The 23,555-nt window shown below is 44.7% G+C and overlaps 1 protein-coding gene across 23 annotated transcripts in view; it reads right to left on the reverse strand.

Moving 5' to 3' along the window:
• The window catches only part of ESRRG (estrogen related receptor gamma), a 660,805-nt gene that overhangs the window by 247,989 nt on the left and 389,261 nt on the right, over positions 1 to 23,555 (reverse strand). Inside the window, exon 1 of one of the 23 annotated variants that reach the window (XM_021064131.1) lies at positions 8,052 to 8,143. The exons of the other annotated variants lie outside the window; for them this stretch is intronic. The gene's annotated coding sequence lies outside the window, so the exon portion shown is untranslated. Of the gene's footprint in view, positions 1 to 8,051; positions 8,144 to 23,555 lie in introns of those variants that run through there. 23 annotated transcript variants of the gene reach the window in all.

A 23,555-nucleotide genomic window follows, 5' to 3' on the forward strand; every position in this document is an offset into this window, starting at 1 on the left:
AGTGAAAAGGCTAAATCGGTTTACCAAAAAATCTATTTTTCAAACAGTGTGGAGATGTTCCCAATTTCGCCCGCACGGTTCATGTAACTTCCCAATAAGGGAGTTAAGAACATAGCTGTTCGGCCCGAATGAAAATCAAGGCATCTGCAGCACAGATATATTTTCCTTTCAAACGTCGTTGTCGTAACTCGTAGCTAATTAAACCCCCTCCACAAGAGATGTACACACACAGCAAAATCAGAGAATGTTCTTACAAGGGAGCTTGGGGGTAAGAACGAACCATACTAGTTTTCATATACTTCCTTATATTACGTTTTCATTTCTCTAGGGCTTTATCAGCCTGACAAAAAAAGCACAAGGAGAGGCCTTTTTTATTCAGTTTTGGAGGAGAGAGATTTCTAAGCCCTGCCAAGGAATGCGCGTAACATTAAAAAAAAAGGAAAAAAATAGTAACCCTGCCTTAAATGCTTGTAGAAAAACGTTTTCCATGCACCTTTCTATATACCCAACGGAGTAACTAAAAAAATAAAATAATAATCGAGAACTTAGAGGCTCAAATCTTATTTGCAACTCTTTTCTCCATCCCAGAGCTTATTTGCAGGCAGAAGAGCACCTGTTCATCCTGACATGTATTGCTGTGGTTTTGAAATTACCATGTCACAATTATCAATATGGAATTTTATTTTATTTTATTTTTTTGTCTTCTTGTCATTTTTTTGGGCCGCTTCTGCAGCATAAGGGTCCAATTGGAGCTGTAGCCACCGGCCTACGCCACAGCCACAGCAACGCGGGATCCGAGCCACATCTGTAACCTACAGCACAGCTCATGGCAATGCTGGATCCTTAACTCACGGAGCAAGGCCAGGGATCGAACCCGCAACCTCATGGTTCCTAGTCGGATTTGTTAACCACTGAGCCACGACGGGAACTCCCTCAATATGGGATTTTAACACAGATTGACATTCTTCCGTTTTTCTCTTTCTTTCTTTCCTCCCTTCCTTTTTGTCTTTTCAGGGCTGCACCAGCAGCCTATGGAAATTCCCGGGCTAGGAGTCAAATCGGACCTGCAGCTGCCGGCCTACCCCACGGGCACAGTGACACCAGATCTGAGCCACACCGGTGTGACCTACAGCACAGCTCACGGCAATGCTGGGTCCTTAACCCACTGGGCAAGGCCAGGGATGGAACCCGCGTCCTCATGGGTACTAGTTGGGTTCGTTACCACTGAGCCACGAGGGGAACTCCCATTCTTTGTTTTTCCACCATCCCAATGTAACTGTTTCCCTGGGCACAATTTCAAGTGTTAATTTTCAGTTGAAAAATATTTGAATCGTATAAAAAACTGATTCTCCCATATAACTGGCACTGAGTTATCACGGTTTCCAGCCTGTGTCTTCTTTCACTATCCTGTCCCTCCCTGTGAAGACCGTACAACCTAAGAGAATCACAGGGATGCACAAACAGCGCGTTGTCCACCCGGAGAGGCCAGGACCAGAGAGCTGAGAGCTCTTCGGAGTCAGGGCCATGCGATTATTTCCTCATCCCTGGTCACAGTCCTATGTCACCACACACGCAGGTCCTCAGCACCCTGTCCCAACACAGCCACACGCCCCTTTTCATCTGGAACCTCAGAAGGGTCACCTTCTCCCCGGAGGCATCTCCGCTCGGGCCATTCTTGTACGTTTTCACATCTGTTTGTACACAACTATACTTCTCCCATCAAACGGTGAGCTCCTTGAAGGCAGGAACCCGGTCTTGGTCCCAATTATCTCCCAAATGCTTGGAACACAGCTCAGAGTCTGGCAGAGAATAGAGGTTCATCAGCTGCTTAGGGAAGAAATGAATAAATGCAGGCATAGCAGGGCGTGTGCCCTTTGAGCTTGAGCTGTGACTGTTATGAGAAAGCATAATTTTTACAGCCCTTTTGGTCATCCAAAAATACCACGCTTTTGCATAGAAGTGCTTGGAATAAATCTGTAAGTTCTAAGACCTCTTGGTTCTAACCTTAAATCATCTCCGTGTCCTCAAAGCTTATTGCCTGAGCCCCCTAACCGGTGGTGACCATGCTTTTTCTCCCTCTATTTTGCTGCCTCCCTCTTTGTCTTTTTAGGGCCACACCCGTGGCACATGGAGGTTCCCAGGCTAGGCGTTCGAATCAGAGCTACAGTTGCCAGGCTACACCACAGCCACAGGAACGCCAGATCCAAGCTGCCTCTGTGACCTACACCACAGCTCACGGCAACACCAGATCCTTAGCCCACGGAGCGAGGCCAGGGATGGAACCCACGTCCTCACGGATCCTAGTCAGGTTCGTTACTGCTGAGCCTCGACAGGAACTCCTGCTGCTTCTTTTTAATCCAGCTCCTGTGCTATTCTCAAACACCGGTTATCCATTGCCACAGAAGAAAATCAGGATTTTTTTTTTTGTAACCTGAAATTCAAGTCTGTTCACAGTCTGACCTAAATCCGCTTTCCTCGCATCCTTCTCCCAATCCTGGCCCAAGAACCTAGAGATACTAATCCCGGCTTAACCTAAACATACTGAATGCCTTCCTATTTCCAGGAGTCTGGCTCCAGCTCTTCCCACCTCCTTTTGCAATGCGGTGAGTCTTAACGAAGGAGGTTAGAGCCTTGGGAAAGGACAGGGCCAATTCTACCTGGAAGGGTGGAGAAAAGAAAGCAGGTTTTCCGAGCAACGTCTTAAGAGATGGTTGGAGGAGGAAGGATTCCGGGTAAGTGACACTGTCTTTACCAACCGAAGAAAAGCATAGAACCACAGTCCTGCAATAGACGGGAAGTTTCTTGAGAACAGGAGCTGCCTGGTTCCTCCTAATAGTCCCGGTAGTACCTTTCAGAGGGCCTGGTTTGCAGAAGCTGACCAACAGATCCTTCTGTACCGAGTCTTTATCCATTCCTGTACAAACGTCCTCCAAACCTTCATTTATTTATGTATTTATTTTTGTCTTTTTGCCATTTCTTGGGCCGCTTCCGTAGCACATGGAGGTTCCCAGGCTAGGGGTCCAATCGGAGCTGTAGTCACCGGCCTACGCCAGAGCCACAGCAACACGGGATCCGAGCCGCATCTGCGACCTACACCACAGCTCACGGCAACGCCAGATCCTCAACCCACTGAGCAAGGCCGGGGATCGAACCCGAAACCCCATGGTTCCTCGTTGGATTCGTTAACCAGAGTCACGATGAGACCTCCCCTCCAAACCTTGAATATGGTATCTTGCATATAATAGGTACTCAATAAATACCAGTTAAATGGATGGATGATTTCTTATCTTTCGGGTCTTTGAAAAATGCAAACGTGGGGAAATGGACAGAGTGATTAAAATGTCGGTGGCTAGAAAAAAATTCTGGAGGAGAAAAATGAATGAGTAGGAACACAAAAATATACTTATTTTGTTTACACACCAAAAATAAACTGTATTTAAAAACTAGTTAGAATGTTGTGTTCACATCGCCCTCTGGTGTTGGACTTTCCTGGACAACAACAAAAAACCCCTCAAAATCACAGTTTTGGGAGATCGTACCTCAAAAAAAGGGAGGTTCTACCTTTCTTGATAAAGGCAAAATGTAGCACTGAAAGAGAAGCGTAGAGCTTTCTACTGGGTTTCGGCTATTAAAGAGTGAATTCTTAACTCCAGCAAGGTCTGGGGCCTCCAGGGTGTTTGCAGAATGGAGTGAATTCCTCTTTTTGTCAAAGTCACAACCTGACCACGAGACTCCTTAGAGACCATGGAAGAAGGCTACTAGGTCTTTGGACAAAAGGTGTGCTTTAAAGCCCCACGAGTTTTGACTTTGCACCCAGCTGCAGACGATGAAAGTTTTCCCCTTTGCCAGATGTGCCAAGTAGGAGAAAAGCTGTCCAGGAAAGAACTAAAAATTACAACACAGCACAGTCTCTTCATTTGCTATTAGCGGTAGGAGAGAGTGCCAAGGGGGCCGAAATAACACAAAACACCATCCTCGAAGTGGCTCCTGATTTCATGCAGAGAACCCTGGAATAAACAGCTCAGTAGCAGGCAAACCATTTTTCTGACGATGGCACAGAATTCAATGAGCAATAATCGCGTCTCCGATAACCTCATTGGCTACGACACTGCCGCTGCGCAAAGCCTGGCAGAGAATTCAGCAAATTCCTTCTATTAAAACAAAAAGTTATTGGTTTTCAAGGTAATTTAATTGAGAGAGCCGGTTTAAGTGTTCCAAAAACTAAGAGGATATTTGAAGAAAGTCTTAGACCCAGAACCATGAGCTAGGAACAGATCTTCAGGTGAAGCCTAGCGAGCTGAGGGCCATTAGGTCCTCACGTCATCCTGTCACCGTCGCTGTCCCCACCGTCATTACCGTCACCATCAAGGGCTGGCATCCTGGCCAACGCTGCTAAGGATCACACGTTTATGATGTGCTAGCACCATGCTCAACAAGCGTCATAATTCAGCTCATCTGAACCGCACAATGGGCTTCAGAATGGGCCAATTTTTACTGGTTAGGAAACTGAAGCATCGTAACTTCTGGCAACTTCTGTGTGAGCGAAGTAGCAGAACCCATTTTGCCTCTGCTCCTGGGAACCCTGAACCTGTGCTAGTTACCATTCTATGTGCTACCATCAGGTACCAGCCCTGCCTTTACTTTCCAGGGGGCTCTGAATATGGTGCCACAGGGAGTGGGGTTTCTGTTCATTTATGTGCTACATCCCTCTTTTTACCGAAGGTACTGATAGGAAGGCTCGAAAGGGTCAAGTGCCTTCAGAGAAAGCTACAGAGCTCAACCTTGGGTGGCCCAGGAACCGTGAGGGAGGAGGAGATGCCTTGTCTGTAAGCACCTCTGACGCTGCGGCTGAACAAATGGCAAAACAATAAAGAATGCCAAACTTCAGGGCATCAAATCAATGTATGTATTTAGACTATATTTGGCAAGCACTTATCACATTGTTGTTAGCGCCGCACTAGGTGCTAAACAAAATATTTACACACGGGAGCAATGCAAGCCCACATGCTTTTCTTAGAGAGTAAACATCAACTGTACAAGATTCATGGAGTACCTCTTTGGATGTCTAAGTCACATCTTTCAGCCGAGTCTCGTCCTAACACGTGGGGAGGCGCAGCACACACCCCCCTCTCCACACACTCCCGAGACCAAAGGTCCCCTAAGGCCAGCAGTCCACGGATTCTAGTGGAGGCCTTTCGAAACACACGCAACGATTTAAAAAGCTGAGTTTGAGCAAGACACACACGTAGGACTTATAGAGGTTATTCCCCCACGTCGCCGTCGTTATTCCTGGCAAGGCGTGCTGTGGTACCTATGAGGAGCCTCTTGTTGGCTACAAATGCATCCCATCTTCCATCTGTTCTTGTAGCAATGCTGCTGGCCTACTGCCACCGGAGTGCCATCAGCCTTCATGGTGTCATTGGACTAGATTTTCTCTGGGACCCATTTGTTTCACCCTCCAGGTGGGATCAGACAAGCCTCTTTTTTTTTTTTTTTCCTGTAGTTTTCAAAACAAGTTTTCATTGGGGTTCCATATTCACAAATGTCTACGTTTCTGCTCTATTTACCAGAGCTTGCAGCCTCCTTAGTGAGGGTCAAAAAGAAACTCTCAAGTTCCTCCAGAAGTCATCGGCTGAGCCATCAGGGAACTCTGCATTTTCTGCATTCAGCACAGGGTCTGAATTTTCCTCTTATAACCAGATGTCACTTAGAGGTGTGTCTGTTCAAGACACTCGTCCCGGAATCGTCCCACCTGCTTTCGAATTTTGTTTTCCCTTCTTTCACTTACGTAAGAAATCCCTGCTCTGTCCCAGACACTATCCTGGGCACGGGGAGCTCCAAGCCCCGGAGGTGAAGGCTGAGCCTCCCCAACTTTGGCTCCTCACGGGTTTCCCTTCAACTCGCGTTCTAGGCTGGGCAGCCCATCGGTGAGCAGGCTGCTAAGTCTCCGAGGCAGCTCCGTGCCTTTCTAAGGGTTTGTCCTTGGGACTCAACCTCCTTGCACTTCATTCCTCTGTCTATAAAGGACACGGGCCACAGAAGGTGGCTACCATTTTTGGTGCTGTGGCGATTTGTCACTCAGTCTTCCCGTAGGACAGTTCCCTGTGTATTACACTCACTCTGTAAATTACACAGAAGTACACAAACACACGGTGGTATTACTATTTCATAGAGGGTTTGACACAGTTTTTAATGTGGAGTTTATGGCAAAGAAAAATGGAAACCATTTATCCCGGCACCTACTATGTCTTCAGCACGGTGCTACCTGATTTTGGTTAATCTCAAAAAAGCTCAACGAGATCAAAATAACAACAGCCTCCTTTTCTTGTGTGATTATCTAACATCAGTCTATATCTACCTCTCTTACATATATAAGTAGATACAATGATGATTCCATTTTATGAAGAAATGAAAAGACGGAAAGGAAGGTCAGACATTCGCTTAGCCAAGAAAACCCAGCCCAGAAAGGACAGAACCAGGGTACCTGTCCCCAGAGACCACACACTTTCTGCCTCAACACATGCTGTTTCTGGATGGGAGCAGATTGGAAGGTAGGCCCAGGCTCGGCTGAATAGAAGAAAAATAATAGCAAACTGATAAAACATTGATCCTTACAGGCAAAAGGCTTTGACATAATGTCAATCCCTGTATATAGTATTTTTTCCACTCAGAGTTCAGTATCCATGGAACTGCAAATTGCAGAATATCAAAGTCAACTTTTCTGTCTTTTCTTTCTTTCTTTTTTTGGTCTTTTTGTCTTTTTGCCTTTTCTAGGGCCGCTTCCTGTGGCATATGGAGGTTCCCAGGCTAGGGGTTGAATAGGAGCTGTTGCTGCCAGCCTACACCACAGCCACAGCAACGCGGGATCCCAGCTGCATCTGCGACCTACACCACAGCTCACGGCAATGCTGGATCCTTAACCCACTGAGCAAGACCAGGGTTTGAACCCGCAACCTCATGGTTCCTAGTTGGATTCGTTTCCCCAGCGCCACAATGGGAACTCCTCTTTCTTTTTTTAATGGCCAAACCCACAGCATATGTAAGGGATTGAAACCCAACAGCAGCTGCAACCTACACTGGATCCTTTAACCCATTACGCCGAGGGCCTGGGGTAGAACCCATGCCTCCACAGCAATATGAGCTGCTGTAGTTGGGTTCTTAACCCGCTGCACCACAGCGGGAACTCCAAAGCCAACTTTTCAAATAATTCTTTTAATTCTTAAAGTTCTTAATTTTCATAGCATTCTTTGCTGCCTGATAGTAGGCCAAGAATTGTATCACATTGGGAAACACAGACAGATTTCTTAAGTTTAAAGGTGTCACTTGGAATGTTATACTATTTATTTACATTCTGTGGCTGACACCTGGCCTGGCTAAAAAGGCCTGTGATTAATTTCTGATGAAGGAATAAAAATACCCAGAGGTGTCAAATGCTAGTAAGTACACAAAAATTGGTCTCTAACTCCAAATATTGTCCACTTGGAAAAAAATGAACCACCACACATATACACACCCTTCTGCTGCTTCATGTCCTACCTGTTTATATGAAGTTCTGAATCTTCTCCTTAAAACAGCCTCATTAAACCTAACATTTTTCCTTCTCAATAGTCAAGAGGCCTTTGATCATTAGCAATAATTATCAGTATAACTTAGCAAACGAAACTTCATCTAAGAACCCAGGAAGCGAGCTTAATACCTTCTACAGCCCTAACGCATCACTTCATCCCTTCCCAGCACAACCGTATCCCTGGAAAGCTTCCAAAATCCTTATTCACACATCAGCGCATTTAGTCCTTTCACCTATTGGTGGGATCCACGGTGTTGGTTTTTTTTTTTTTTCTCCAGGTTTCTAGATTCAGAAACACACTTTCTGAGGGGTTCTTTACATTGTCTTGGAATAGATCCACCCCTAAGTAAGAGGCAGAGACAAACTGCTCGGCAGTGACCCCGAACCCACCAGGGTCCCCTGTTCATCTCAGCATCCTCTTCCCGCTTCCACCTCGCCCTGTGGCAACACCAGGGGATAAAAATAAGGCCAGTGTTAGGGTTACCTCTTTGTCCCTGTGCTGGGTTCTCACAGGGTCATCCACACAGCGTCCTTCCTCTGCAGGGGGCTTTATATCATCCCCCAGATGCAATGAAAGGACAAATCCCTCTTCCCTCCCCCTCTCTCCCCCTCCCCCCACCCACACAGTTTCTCTGATTTTTCCAGCTAGCCCTGACCCCGGAATGCGGCAGAACCAGATCTTCAGGTGCCACCTTTGCACTCCCGTCCAAACTAGATATTGCAAGTATGGCAAACAATTTAGAAACAATACCAAACTATCTACGGGCAGGTTTTCTTCAACTCTGGTTCTCCTGCAACCACCCACTGGGTGACTCTGGGCAGATGATGCACCCTTTTAAGCTTCTGCTTACTGACTTCACAGTGAGAGCAATGGATCAATTGAGACAAGAGTCTATTCAAGCCCCCAAATATGATTAGTCTTTCAAAATACATTTGGTATAATTCAAGGAAGCCTAAAAAACTCAATTAAGGAGAAGAGTCCAATAAATGAGAGTTTGTCCTTAGGTTGCGTATAAAGTGGCTTAAACAACGTCAACCCTGTTTTGCTTTAGTTTCCAGCAACTGAAGTAGAAAAGGTATTAGATAAAGATGAACTCTATGATGTTGCTAAAATGCACTTCAAATAATAAATAGTACTGAGGTAGAATCATTACTCTTAAAATAAGAGAAACTCAAATGCGTGCATTCCAATAGGTCTATGATGGAATATAATTGCTGGTTTACAAATACGGTTGAGAAAAGAAGAAGGGTGTTTCTTTTTCTTTTTTTTTGAGGCTGAGGGTAAAGCTGGAATTTATCATAAAGAATGGACCCTCGAGGCCCCTGTAAATGTACATCCTTGGTCCAGGCCTGCTCAGAAATCACATTTTGACTCCACATTACCCAGACAGGAAAGAAATGGCCATTCTGTGATACCAAGATGCCAAACTATTCTAATTGACTGGGATCTTCTTCTTCTTCTTTTCATCCAGAATTAGCAGAATAAGGAAAACACACAAAATAATCAAATGTTTTCCCAGCTGCAGAAATACACACTTTTCCTAGTAATTTGGAAGAATTTAAAATGTGGCTTTTCTTCTCTGGCTCTGTTTTTTTTTCTTTTTTCTTTTTTCTGCTATCGGTACAAAACCAAGACCCAACTCAGAATATTAATAGAACTATTTACACAGGCTGTTTTCCAACTTAATGCAGATTTTTCACCTTTCTTCTGCAAGGCACTCTATCTCAACACACAGGATCCCCTACGTTTTTCTCTGGTGCTTGCTCAGGGTACACAGGTAAGTTCATGAACTTCTGGCCAATTCACAATTTTCTCTTCCTAATGGGAGATATAAGTTGTCCCTGGATTTATAAAGGGATAGGGTTTGGAAGGATCCTGTAGGGTCAGCCAACTTTTCCAAACTCACATTAATCAAGTGTAATTACTGGGGGGACGGGTGATCCCCATCTTGGCAGGAGAGCAAACCAAGGAGCGAATGCAGTGTGCCTCGAAAACTAGAAATATCAGGGGGTGTAACTTCCAAGCACCCTCAGCCAGTGTGTACCATGCCTCCTCCTTGCAGACAAGGACAAGGCAGGACCATGACCCATCCAATTATGCCTATGCTTCTGTGTAGCAATCTTCAGTTTTTTTTTTTTTTTTTCTTTTTTAGTTCCCAGGGATTGAACCCATGCCACTGCAGCAACCTGAGCTTCTGCAATGACAAAGTCAGACCTTTAACCCACTGCCCACAAGGAAACCCCAACTGCCTCTTTTCCAACTAGGAAGGCACCTGCTTAAATCAGATCTGTCACCTCACCCTTTGAATTCTAACCAGGTCCTCTCTCCTTATTCCAGTCTGTTCTGTTTCCAACATACAGAACAGGGGAACAGGCAAGAGACATCTGGCTGAAGTTTGTTTGCAGGGGGCTTGTGCTGCTAAGGTATTTAAATATTTTTGGCATTGTTATGTCATCAATTAAGGATCGATGAGCTGGCCTTGGTGGCAAACTGCTACTCAGCGACATGCCATCCTGGGCACCTGGGGTGGAGAGACGCGGCCGCCCAATGTCCCCCACTGTTTGTCATGTCTCAGGTTCCCAAAGACCATACCCATGGCACCTGTTAAAGCTGCTTCTGCTAAGCTGTTCTGCACTTGTCTGGCTGGATTTGGACTTCCTGGATCTCTGGCTTGAATACAAAGTGATCAGAAAGCCCAGTGTTTGGCAACAAGCAGGATGGGGACTAGAGGAGGCTGCGTGTGGGTCTAAGGGAGCGGGATGTGTTTTTCAGAACCCGGTGCAGGCACAGCCCCGCCGGAGCCTGTGCTGCGGGATGACAATCCTCTCCGTTGCCGTCAGCTGTTTCACAGCAGCTGTTTAATGTAATTCCAAATGATCCGCCTGAATGAAGTTGTCATTCTTGCCATAATCTTTAATTTCGTGGAACACATAGCTGGGCGATGTTCATTTTAATGTTAGATCAGTTCCAAAAAAAGTTTCCAATGCCTGTGTTTTCCCTATTGACGCTAGATAAAAATCATTACCGAGAAAGAGAAATTGGGCAACGGAGAACGCTAGGTAACATCAGCGTTTTTCTATCAAAGTTAGTTAAATGCCGATGTGTCAATAGAGGTTTGAAACCAACAAGAAATATAATGAAGTTAACAGAGGAACTTTTTTTTTTTCTCCTCTTAACCTGTCTCCATCATTACTAGGTTGAAGTGGGACATTTCTTCTGAGGAATATTTTCTATGTTAATAAACTCAAACAGCTAGGATAGAAACAACATAACCCATTTTGTGTTTTAAACGTCTGATGGTAGAGAGTGTTAATAATACAAAGGTGATCACAAATCAATCACTTCCCCCCCTCCTCCTTCCCTTCCTTCCTTCCCTCTTTCCTAACTCTACGGATTATCATCAATCACGGTGTGCAGAAAAGTTTGCTTATTTATAAAGCGAAAGAGCCTGGCCTGCTTTCAAGCGGTTCTGCAGTTCTCTTGGCGACGATAGAGGGCGCTGATGCTTCTGATCTGGCAGGTGGAGCCCTCGGCGAGACCGACATCTCTCCTCTGCTTGGGGCTTGCCCTCCAGCTCCCCAGCCTCTCCTCTGGAACCACATTCGAGCCACATTCTTAGGAGAGAGGCTCCCGCTCTCCTAAGAAAGCTGCCTTTATTCTTTGTCTATTAGTCTCTACTCTCCGTCTCGTTTTCAAAGCACTGCTTTAAAAAGCTGTTATTCGGTAATAGCTTGTGATCTTTTAATATATCTCTTGGCTTTTCTGGGTTGAATAGCAGTTCGCAAAGCATTTCTTCTTCCCTATGGCTCCCCCCCTCCCCGAGTCCCATTTACATGCAATCCATTCCGAGAAGACGCTACTGCTGGCATCTCGGCTTAAACAAATGAAACCTCCATAGGCTGTGACCCTTTTGGTATATATCCCAACAGCTCCTGTCCAGTGACAGAGCGGCTACCAGATGTCACAAACTGTGAAACTGATAGGCACGAGGCCACCACCTGCAGAAGAAGAAGAACATACTAGAGATACGTTCTTTACCAAAGAGAGCTATTTACTTTTTTTTTTTAACTCGAAGCCATAACAATTTAAACTGTTTCACTTGAATCAAATGAGATGTATCATCCATTTCCCTGATGTGCTTCCAGGAAAGAAGAAAAGCATTCCTCCAAAACACCTTCTGAGTATGCTCTGTGTTTAACCATTTTCTCACCATAAAAGCTGAAATCACCTAATCAGAAAACACTCTATCATTTTCCACTGAATGGTTCATAAGAACATAAAACTCCATTTAGCATCACTACCAGCTCTCATCATCTACCCTTTTAAAATGCTTACCCATCTTTCTCATTGCTATTCAAAGAAACAGATTTATTTCTCACCCTGGAGTTGGGAATTTTGGCATGCCAGATTGAATACCCAACGCCGACTAGTGGATGGGTTATTCTTAGTCTCCTTACACGCTTAAGAGAAAATGGGACAGTGTACGTCTCTCAATCAAGCAAAGTTCTTTGGAAACTATGACTTCAGCTAGAGCTGGATTAGCCAGGCCATTGCTGTATTAGGAAAAAAAAAGCTGGAATCGTGGCCCATAGGAACATGAGCTCCAATCAGAGAGATGAAGGGGCAACTTCTTAGCAATTGTGAGCAGAGGCTGCAGAAGTATCCCCATATTCATTCCACGTCTGATTTTGTTCAAAGTTTTGACTATGGAAATGAGAAGCATTTCCCCAGTGTCTTTTTCCTTTGGGCCGTACCCCCACGTGCGCTGCATGGGGAAGTTCCCCTGCCAGGGAGCAAACCCGCACCATGACACCCACCCAAACCGCGGTACGGACAAGCCCGATCCTTCCCAGTGCACGACAAAGGAACTCCTCCAATGTCTTTCTGAAGTTTCTCACTTGCAGTGGAAAAGGCAGCTCAGATTTGGCAGCGGTGTGTTGCCCCAGCCCGGCTGCGCAAAACCCTTTCATTGTTTCTTTCTTTCTTTCTTTTTTTTTTTTTTTTTTTTTGTCTTTTTGCATTTTCTTTGGGCCGCTCCCGAGGCATATGGAGGTTCCCAGGCTAGGGATCGAACTGGAGCTGTAGCCCCTGGCCCACACCAGAGCCACAGCAACGAGGGATCCGAGCCGCGTCTGCAAACCTACACCACAGCTCATGGCAATGCCAGATCCTCAACCCACTGAGCAAGGGCAGGGACCGAACCCGCAACCTCATGGTTCCTAGTCGGATTCGTTAACCACTGCGCCACGACGGGAACTCCCCTTTCATTGTTTCTCTCCTGTTCCTTCAACCATTATTCTTTCTCCCTTTCCCACCCCTGGGCAGCATCCTTAGAGCCAAGGGGAGAGCTCTCCCTGGATAGCCGTCGCCAAGCCCACATCGTCTTTCCTCAAGCTTTAGGAAATAAAAATCAGAAGTGTCTTTGCTAACCTTGTGTTTTCAACTACTTATCCTATGAAGAAGATGATTGGACTGACAATTTTTTTTTTTTTCTTTTTGGAGGAAGCTGAGTCCCGCTGCTCCCTGGTAGCCCACAGCGCCTTTGACTAGAAGGCTACTTCCTAAATTACAAACGACCAGAGTGAGAGTCACGGTGTAGCACGGGCTCTGCCGTCTGGTCATGTCTTGGCTCTGTGACTTGGGGGCTTCAAGGAGCCTTCCGCCACAGCAAAAGAGAGGTATCTTCATTCCAAACCCACTTGGGCTTTGCACCCTAGAGTATTCAGGCACTTGGAAGGGCTCTGATTCCCACTGAACAGAAGGGGAAACTGAGAAATAGGAGTAACATCTTTTCTTTGTAAGCAGCCTTTAAAAATCAAAGAAATGGAGTTCCTGCCGTGGCTCAGCAGAAATGAATCTGACTAGTATCCATAAGGATGCAGGTTCGATCCCTGGCCTGGCATAGTGGGTTAAGGATCTGGCATTGCCGTGAGCTGTGGTGTAGGTCTCAGACACGGCTTGGATCCTGCATTGCTGTGGCTGTGTTGTAGGCAGCTACCGCTCTGATTTGACCCCTAGCCTGGGAACATCCATATGCCTGGGTGTGGCCCTAGAAAGACAAAAAAAAAAAAAAAAAAAAAAAAAAAAAATCCAGGAGAGGGAAAGCAGGATTTGCTCTTTGTTGCAACAGCACGAGAGCAAACAGTCCTCTTTTGTCCCCAGCTTCTCTCTGTTTACGGAATTCACATCCACTTCATTTCCATTTTCTGAAAGGCTCTATCAATGGAAGTTACAGGTGCATGTGACAGGGGAGAATAGATTTCTTCTTGAACAGGTCGGCACTTTGCACCAATTCATCCCACTTGCCTCCAGGGAAAAAATACAAAGTTTTTAGTGAAGTTGATAAAATGCCAGACAGGAACTAATTCTTTACTTTTATGTATGTTTCTTTCCTGAAGCAAACAGGAGAAACACACCTCTCTTTACCTCTGGCAAGCAGTTCAGAATACGCTGCCAGAGGTCCTTTTCCCTTTGGAAAGAACCACGGCGCATTCAAGCTAAAACGAGCCAAATCCAAGAACTGTTTAGCCCAGCATGGATCCACTAAGAGGGGAACAACTAAGTCCGTCTTTCGCAGGTCTTCCTTGATATACTGTATTTTAGAAGCATCACAGCATCGTGGTCAAAAGTGTGAATTCTGAAGTCGGAGTCTGGGTCCCACCTATGCTTCTTGTTAGCTGTCTGGCCCTGGGCAACGTATTTAAGGTCGAAGTGCTTCAGGTCCCCCCACCCCAGAAAATGGGTTTGTAACAGTAACTACTTCACTGGGTTGCCGGGAGAATTAAGACATACTCTATAATAGTTGTACACACACACGAAAGTGTATATATGTAAAATTGTTTTGGTGCTCAGAAGAAAACTGTTCTGTTGGGAATCTTTTGTTATCTTCTCACTCAACTGTATGCTTATCTAAAGATTGAAAGGAAAGGCAAGATTAGGAACTCAATCTAAGTTTATACCAGGATGACGTCTTACGTCTATTCATGGAAGATTGTCTTTGGTGTCATAACCCACCAGACGACCAATCAGCACGTGTAAATAAGTGAAGGCAAAGGGATGCACGTGCGAGCACACACGCGAGCATGCGCGCACACGCACACACCCCAGGGTATCATTAGAAGTTCCCATGCATAAACGTGTTTCTTGCAGTAAGCGTTTAAAACTGCACGCTACTGCTTATAGATACACTGACTCCTTTGCAAAGCTGTATCAATTCAATTGCAGGCTTTCAATTAATACGCTGAGATGTTTGCCTGGTCTGTAATATCAGACTTTTCTCATGATCAAAGGAGACAGGTATTTATGGGATATGGCCAAGAAACCCATCAAAGGCTATTTTAAGAGTCCATATTAACTATGACCAATGTCCTCCTTCAAAAAAAAAAAAAAAAAAAGAGAAAATATGACTAAAGGAGTTCAACCAAGCAACACGACCACTGCTTACCGGTTTCCTTTTATCTTAAGTCAAGTTTCATTAAAAAAAAACCTTAATCAGATACACATTGAGGCTTTCTACATATATAATAGTTGGGCAAATACATGCAAGTGTCTATATATTCTCACATCCTTTTAAAAAAGTCTATAGGTATCCTCTAAAGAAATTTAAAGCATACATACTTTCTCAGCTGCAAACCAAAGGCTATTTGGAGGTATTAAAGATTATGCACCATGACTTCATATCAGTATGAAAGAAACCCCGGTCTCAAATATCACAGGGGATGGGGGTGGAATGGAGAGCGGGAAGGAGGAAGGCTAGGTGTGGGCAGGGTATTCCACATTTTCTTCTGAGCAGGAATAAAATCAGTCACCAGTGGTCTCGCATGCAACATAAAGCCGGGCTTCCTGGGCCTGTGCAGCTCAGCCATGACTCCACTCGGTATTATCAACTCTGCCTGGCATTTGGTTATCCTACCATTGTGGCTTGCAGGCCTTTAGTCAGAAACCATGCTGATTTTACTGCCACTTTTTTCTTCCAAACCATAAGAGCTTTCAAAAGTGACTTAATGGGAAGCAGCTAGACACTTGAAGAGAGAAGGGAAGGAAAAAAAAAAATTCTTCCTCCCAGATATTCTGAGACATAAGACCAGGAATGAATGTGACCTTGACACGGCAGAGTCACTGCTCTAGGGAATCCCAAGCCTCCCCTGCAGGGCACGCGTCCACATGCACACGCACAGTCCTATCTTGGGAGTGACTTTTTGGAGAGACTCACAGAAATAGCTCACACTGTACCCCAGAGTCCAGTATCTGGAAGTACTCCCTGGAACGTTTAAATTGTGTTTTCCCTTCTCTTATCCCCTTGCAAAGGTGACAGTCAACTTTTATTGTTCAAGATTCTTTTGAGGACATCTTTCCTCCGGCTCCCTTGGTTTAAGTTCACCAACAACTCTTTCAAAAAAATGCTCCTCTAGGAGTTCCCGTCGTGGCGCAGCGGTTAACGAATCCAACTAGGAACCATGAGGTTGCGGGTTCGGTCCCTGCCCTTGCTCAGTGGGTTAACGATCCGGCGTTGCCGTGAGCTGTGGTGTAGGTTGCAGACGCGGCTCGGATCCCACATTGCTGTGGCTGTGGCTCTGGTGTAGGCCGGCGGCTGCAGCTCCAATTCGACCCCTAGCCTGGGAACCTCCATATGCCGAAGGAGCGGCCCAAGAAATAGCAACACAACAACAACAACAACAACAACAAAAAAGACAAAAAAAAAAAAAAAAAAAAAAAAAAGCTCTCTAAACTCTGCATAGGGACAAGGAATTAGGCCTAACTTCTTGCTGTGATTATTCCGAGGTAACCTCGAAGCCTCTGGGCTATATCTGGATACTTGTTTTAATCCCTAAGGTAGAATTTTAGCCTTTAGTATCCAAGGCAGTAGAGCCAGGGAGAAGAGAGAGGACATAACGTGTAGCCATTTTTGCCACATTTTAATCAAGTTGGGTAAAGATTTGGAGGGAAACTTTGAAAGAAATGGCTGACATGAACTTTCTCCATGATTTGTGGATTTCACACTCAAGTGTGCCTTTCCTATTTCAACTCCATTATAATGGATAATTGAGACCTGACTACACAGATGGGGAATGCATCCATCCATTCATTCAACAAATATTTCAAGGTGATGACAGTGCCATCAAATCCGCTAACATGTAACAAGGCCTCCTTAAAAGAGGCATATTATGAGCGACTACGGAAGAGGGGTGGTGTATCTGTTTTGGCTTATGTATTTCTGGTATTTCATACAAAGAACAGAAAGGGAAGGGGCTGCGTTAAGGATATTTTTATGGTTTTCCAAAGCAATTCAGGTCTTTATCTTTTCTACAACTTTTTTTTTTTAATGATGCAGGATATTTTAAAATAAAATCTGGCTTTACTTTTTTTTTTTTTTTTTGTCTTTTTTAATCTTTTCTCGGGCTGCACCCACGGCATATGGAGGTTCCCAGGCTAGGGTCCAATTGGAGCTGCAGCTGCCGGCCTACGCCTCAACCACAGCAACGTGGGATCTGAGCCATATCTTCAACCTACAGCTCACGGCAACGCCAGATCCTTAACCCACTGAGCAAGCCCAGGGATTGACCCTGTGTCCTCGTGGATACTAGTTGGGTTCATTACTGCTGAGCCACAACAGGAACTCCCTCAACTATGGTTTATGTTAAAAATCTCACTCAGAGCGATGGCAAATTATATGCCTTGTCTTTTATAAAAGGAATTCATTTGGAAATTTCAGGTCATGGCTTGTCTTCTTTCTAGACCAGAACCCTGGATCTTAGAGCCCTCAAAACTCAGGTGCTGCATATTATGGTAGGAAAAGGAAGCATTTGATGAAATAAATGACTAAAGGAATTGTCTAAGTGACTGCATCATGCATCTTTTATACAGGATTTCTTATCTTGAATTACTGGATATATATAGGATATGTAACCTTTATATACTATTCTCTCTCTCTCTCTATATATATATATATCTTTATTATATAGGACAGCCTATCATACTGTTGTTGATGAAAACCAAATTCATTTTCGGTAACATTTACGTATTTACTTTGCCTCACGTGGTCCCCATTTATCAGGGAAGAAAGACCTTTAGCTCAGCCTCCAGTCAATCCCCCTACATCCCACCTCCACGTCAGTGGATCCTCCGTGGCTCTCTAGAGCCACCTCCATAGGGGTCTGTAGAACTGACTCCTTTCTCTTTCGTGTAAAATGACCCATGGCCCGAGACAGCAAGCAGCGGTACATGATTTTAGGCTAAGGATTTATGTTGCAAAATGTAATATTACACAGCTTTTGGACTCCAGTGGCATTCGAGGTTATCCTACTAAGTCGGTGAGGAAAAGAAAGACAACGACCACATGGTATCACTTCAGTGTGGAATCGAAAATACAACACCAACAAACGATCTACAAGACAGAAACAGGCTCCCAGACAAAGAGAGCAGACCTGTGGTTGCCCAGGGGAGGGGGGTGGAAGGAATGGGTTGGGAGCTTGGGATTAGCAGAGGCAAAGTATTGTATATAGAAATTATGGATAAACAACAAGATCCTACTGTACAGCACAGGGAACCACATTCAATAAGCTATGATAAAGCACAGTAGAAAGAATATGAAAAAGAATGTGTGTGTGTACATATATATACACACACAACATATATATGTGTGCATGTGTAACTGTACAGCAGAAATTCGCACAACATTGAAAATCAACTATACTCCAAATAAACAAAAAGCTTTTGAACTTCTTTTTTTTTTTTTTTTTTTTTTTTTGGCGCATGGAGGGTCCCAGGCTAGGGGTCGAATCGGAGCAGTAGCCACTGGCCTACGCCAGAGCCACAGCAACGCAGGATCCGAGCCTCATCTGCAACCTACACCACAGCTCACGGCAATGCCGGATCCCTAACCCACTGAGCAAGGGCAGGGATCAAACCCACAACCTCATGGTTCCTAGTTGAATTTGTTAACCACTGAGCCACGACGGGAACTCCAAAAAGCTTTTGAACTTCTAATGTGCCAGGGCGACCCCTTGCTAACTCCAGGGGTTGTAGTAAAACAAGGAGTACTTTCCCTTGAACGCTGGGCTCCTATAAGCAGGAACCCAGAGATGCTTCCTGACCGGGGCCCCACTGCAGGTTACAGGGAACTAAACCGGCTAACTTGCCCCCAAACCCAAAGTTCAGATCCCTGAGTGTGATGCTCGGGTACCCCAGATAAGGTAGCTTTGTGCAGCCAAAGCTTAAGGAAGCCTGTGTGTTTTAATTTTCTCTCCTGAAAAGAAAGGAGATAGCATCTGCTCTATCTACCTTGTAGGCATGTGGGGGAATGGATGCAATAAAATGGAAATCTCTGGCTTGCAATAAAACCCATTCTCCCCCAACCCTATTCTATTCCGAAAGAATCAAACGAAGAAAAAAAGGATGTACGATCAGGTCTTTTTCTCCTTTCCTCTGTATTCTAGGGCATCAGAATGGCATGTTCCAGCAGACAGGTTCAGAGATCCCAGGGAGTAGCCCTTTCTTGCCCCTGGAGCAAGAGAATCATTTGGAGTGGCGAGTTTGAGATTCCTTTAGCCAGCGAACCAATCCTTCTCCTTTCTCTGCACAGCCCCTCTGCCTGGACACAATGGGATCTTCCACAAGAGGAATCCGAACGGAGCAGAATCAAGAAAATCAGGTTCTTCCTCTCTAACCCATAGAGCTCTCAGAAGGGGTCTTCCTGATAGAGCCTTTCCCCCTCACTCCCTGGGAGCTAAGAGAGAGTTCTTTTTGGATACTTCTAAAGAGGGCAAGGCCAGCGAAGGGAAGTGGGCATAAGCTTTCCAAGGGGAGGGAACCTGCACATATCTACAGAAGCCGATATTTATTTCACGAAGTTCATGAGCAAAATAATGACGACTGAAATACAACATTAAAAAAGCCTACTCATTGTCCAATCACTTGTGACAGAACATGATGGAAGATGAGAAAAAGGAATATATCTACAGGTATGACTGGGTCACGTTGCTGTACAGCAGAAATGGCACAACACTGTCAATCAACTATACTTGAATGAAAAAATTAAAAAAAAAAAAGAATATTCTTTGTATTCTACCACCACTTTAAATATGTCCATTTTTCTATGCAAAAAAAAAGGGGGGGTCATTATTTTTCATTTTGAAAATACTTTGGGGAGGAAGAGGAAAAGCAGGTATCGGGGCAGAGATTGAAAAATACTATCATAAACCCCCATCTACTGATGGGTGTGTTTCTAGGGCATCTACCCACACTCCCCCCAGAGCAAAGGGGGGCGACGGAGATACCCAAGAGCCCTCCCCCTCCCCATAACCACATTTCCAGAGCTTCTGAGCTCCTATCTAAAGGTTGTCATTGCACCTTTGTGCTGTGCTGGGCTCCAAAACAATTCACTAATTCAAACTGTAAATCTTTATTATAAAGATTTCCTTCTCCTAAGCAGTAATTCTCTCTGCTCGGGTGGGGAGAGGAATGATTTGTTTTTTCGTTACTGGTTATTTATAAGATATCTACTCTAGATTAGTCCTGCTTGAGTGACACCCTAAATGGCTCCATTCCCCAGCAGTACTTTACTTCTGATGGGAGACTGACAACCTCTACTTAGAATGTCTTTCATGGTACACAGTGAAGTGTAAAACTGCTGTGAAAAAGCCTGTGTTTCAAAACAAACCGTCTCTATAATAAGCACTTAAAACACTTTTCATTAATATATTTCTTTGTATATAAAACAAAAGCTTAATGCTGCAACGTGGCCTTTGACAAATTTTTTTTTTTTTTTTTAAATAAACACTCTTTCAATTTTTTAGCCCGACGGAAATAATGAAAATGCAAGTAAGGCTTGTTCGAGATCGGCTCCCACATCTATCCTCTTAATGCTGGTGCAAAATTGTGATGTTTTCCACCAAAATATTGAAAGGTCAATAAAAATCCCAAGGTGCAAGCCTGCACGGGCAAATACAACCTCTCTGTCTCAGGTGTGAGCAAATACCTTTGGTGGCAAAGAGATACAGTCCTGTCTAATCCTTATCTGAATTTGCAATTAAGACTTCAAAGAGCCAGGTATCTGTACACGGCTCTGCTCTCTTAATTTTAAATGGCTGGACCCAAATGAAATCAGGCTTCAGATATATCAAAAAGTAAAGGTGTCCCATCTAATTGAACCAATAGACAGCACCCCTTTTAATCCAGCTAATGCCCAGTGCCAGTTTTCGGCGGCCAGGAGCGGGAGGGGTAAGAAGAAGTGAACAAAAGAACAGCGTTGAAGAAAAGCAAGCAAGCAGGCCAATCCTCCTTGGAAAACTTGTCAGGAAATGATGATTTCTCAGTTCCTTCCTATAAACCTAAAAGCCCGCCAATTCGCAGCGATGCTGGCGGCCTCTCCAGCCCCCGCCACCTCCCTGTGCTTTGAATTCGATCTGTGCTCACTTCCATTCGTTGTCACCTCCAAGAGAATATCCTAAGAGCCTGAAATGAAGCACTTAGGAGTTTTCTTTTTCAATCTCTCGTGAGCGTCTCTCCGTTTATCGCCAATGAACAATCGTGTTGGAAGGGGTTCCGTCTGTTTAATGTCATTAGTGATTGTTTCATAAAACAAACAGCCTGCTCCACCACCCGGCTGCGGTTAATCTTAAATCTAAATGTGGGGCACTCAGGGAGCGCCTAGAAAGGGGTTTGTTCTCACCCATGCAGCCCTCTTAATCTACTGCAAGGCAAGGCGCTTATCTCGCTGCTCAGTTCAGGGATTTCTTTGTCCAAATACTAAACCAGTTAACATTGTGCGTCCAGAATTTTCTTTTTTTTTTTTTTTACCCCCCGGGGCATTTTTTTTTTTAAGCGACTCAAAGTCTACAGTATATTTATTTATTGACTGTACTATTCTGCAAATATTGTCCCAATACTGACAAAGTCAAATTCTTTTTCAGGTTGGCGCCTAAGAGGCCGCCTAATCAGGAGTTTGGGAATCCTGATAAAAGGCTAAACTGAGAACAAACACACATGTACAGACTGGGAATGATGGGTACTTGGAAACTGAGAGACGTCAAGTGGTTATATACTTGTGGAAGGGTCTGCTTGTCTCCATACTTTAGGCTAATTCATTATTTTTATCTTAGTAACAATATTATTATTTAGTATATTTTTTGTCACAGGCATGGTTCCAAGACTCACCGGATATTAATTTATTTCATTGACTCAGGCAAATAACCCTTAAGAAAGTAGTAGTATTCCTGTTTTCGAATAATTATATTATTGCTTAGTAAATACTTTGTCACAGCCATGGTCCCCAGACTCGCTGGGTGTTAATGTTTCTTCATTAACTCAGACAAATAGCACTTAAGGTGGTATTACCCCCATTTTCAAATAAAATAACCAAGGTTTTGAGAGGTGAAGGCATTTGCCAAAACTCACACTGCTGGCACCAGACAGAACCATTACTTAAAACAAGAGCTAACTGGCTTTAAAGCCAATGTTCCCAATATAGGAGTTCCCGTCGCGGCTCAGTGGTTAACGAATCTAACTAGGAACCATGAAGTTTCGGGTTCAATCCCTGGCCTTGCTCAGTGGGTTAACGATCTGGCGTTGCCCTGAGCTGTGGTGTGGGTCACAGATGTGGCTCAGATCTGGAGTTGCTGTGGCTCTGGCATAGGCCAGTGGCTACAGCTCTGATTAGACCCCTAGCTTGGGAACCTCCATATGCCGCGGAAGCGGCCCAAGAAATGGCAAAAAGCCAAAAAAGAAATAAAATAAAATAAAAATAAAGTCAATGTTCCCATTATAAGGCCCTATTGAAAAGGGGAGGGGGAGGAGGGGGATGGACTGGGAGTTTGGGTTCGTAGATGCAAACTATTGCATTTGCAGTGGATAGGCAATGAGATCCTGCTGTAGAGCACAGGGAACTCTATCCAGTCACTTGTGATGGAACAGGATGGAAGATAATACAAGAAAAAGAATGCATATGTGTGTAACTGGGTCACTGCTGTACAGCAGAAATTGACAGAACACTGTAAATCACCTATCATAAAATATTGTTTAAAACAGTCATCACATCAATTTGAAAATCCCCGTCCATTATGATCCTATATTCTGAAGTTCCTGGGAGAGTTTTAATGTATATATTCTGGTACCTCTGTCCAACACTGTGCCTGAGTTTTTCCCCTCTTTTTAGGGCCGCACCTGCAGCCCATGGAAGTTTCCAGGCTAGGAGTCAAATCGGAGCTGCAGCTGCTGGCCTCCACCACAGCCACAGCAACCCTGGATCTGGGCCGCATCTGCAGCCTATACGGTAGCTCATGGCAACACCAGATCCTTAAGTCACTGAGTGAGGCCAGGGATGGAAGCTGAGCCTCACAGAGACAACGGGTCCTTAATCCACTGAGCCACAGTGGGAATTCCGTACCTGAGCTTTTTGGTGGGACTATTACCATGGTTCTTGGCTAGAGTTTCCAGAAGTAGAAGGCTGCCTGCTGCTGCGTCAGGCCCAGAGAGTGAAGGTCACTTTCAAGTTATAAGAAATCACCACCCCATCTCCTCACCAGAACTTACTTAACAGAGGGGCTCAGGGCCAAGTTGACTTAACCTCCACAGGTGGAAACTTAAAGGTCCCCTATTACAACTCTGTGTACCACCGCCCCCCCGCCCCCAGCATCTTCCCCACTCACCACTTGGCCATCCACCCACTCGGGGGTTTAAACACTGCTTTTTGCTGACTTCTTGTATGTTTAAAACCCTTTTGTTGTTTAAATTTTCTTCTCCAGTCCCATATTAAAACCAAAAGATACTGAGAGGCAGAAATCAAAGTATGTACAACTATAAATATAATACAATCCATTTTTAAAAAAAGAAATCAGGAGTTCCCATTGTGGCTCAGTGGCAACAAACCTGACTAGTATCCACGAGGACACGGGTTCGATCCCTGGTCCTGCTCAGTGGGTTAAGGATCCGGCATTGGCATGAGCTGTGGGGCATGCCACAGATGTGGCTTGGATCCTGAGTTGCTGTGGC

The sequence above is a fragment of the Sus scrofa genome, chromosome 10 (assembly GCF_000003025.6).
Source record: "Sus scrofa isolate TJ Tabasco breed Duroc chromosome 10, Sscrofa11.1, whole genome shotgun sequence".
Lineage (NCBI taxonomy): Eukaryota > Metazoa > Chordata > Mammalia > Artiodactyla > Suidae > Sus > Sus scrofa.